The following is an 813-nucleotide window of genomic DNA, read 5'->3' on the forward strand; positions in this document are numbered from 1 at the left end:
TGGGTGCATCCGTCCTCTTTGGCCTTACCCTGCCCGCGGGGCTGGGACTGCACCCGGTGCACCGTGGGCTTACCAACCCCTGCAGCCTCCCTGAGCTGACACAGGATTCTCTCACCTTCTAACCAAAAAGGAAGAGGGACTGAGGGTGCTGGAGGCAACCGTATGATCATCTCACCGGATGGTGCTGGGCTCTGCCCGGTGCAGAGCTGGCGGGCTAAGGGAGAAGGAGCTTTTGCTCTTGGAAGTGGTTGACAGCACTGGAAGAGCTCTTTAGATGCTCCTCTACGTGTGCTGAGACACATCAAGTGTCTCCTTCTCTGTGTCTTTCCCCTTCTGGGGTGTCCCAGGGGATGACTTGACATCCCCTGCCAGCTGCCCGACCTCTCTGCCCCCATGAGTGGACACCAGCAGGACCGTGGGCAGTTGGCTGTTCCTGGGGTGGCCAACAAGTGTAAGATGGTTTTGGCCAAGGTGGTATTAAAGAGTCTGTCCAGTTTGCTGTGGCTGTGTGTCCTTGTTCCTCTTGTCCTGCCGGCTACGGGGTTGCCTTTCCCCTGGGCACTGGTCCCAGCTCCACTCGTGCTGTGGGATGTGCTGAGGCTGCTGACGGATGCCAACTGTGGGTACAATGAAGTGACCGTGCTGGCATCTGCCCCAAGGGTGGCACTTGGCTGATGTTGAGCTCTTGCTTTAAAGTGTCTGGACTCACAGTGTCTGCTTGGCTCATGGTAGAGCTGAAGGGTGGGTGCTGGCAAGCTCTGGCGCTGCCACAGTCCATCAGAGAATCCAGATGTTGTGAGTTGGAAGGACCCA

This window comes from Antrostomus carolinensis, unplaced genomic scaffold, assembly GCF_000700745.2.
Source record: "Antrostomus carolinensis isolate BGI_N321 unplaced genomic scaffold, ASM70074v2 scaffold23739, whole genome shotgun sequence".
NCBI lineage: Eukaryota > Metazoa > Chordata > Aves > Caprimulgiformes > Caprimulgidae > Antrostomus > Antrostomus carolinensis.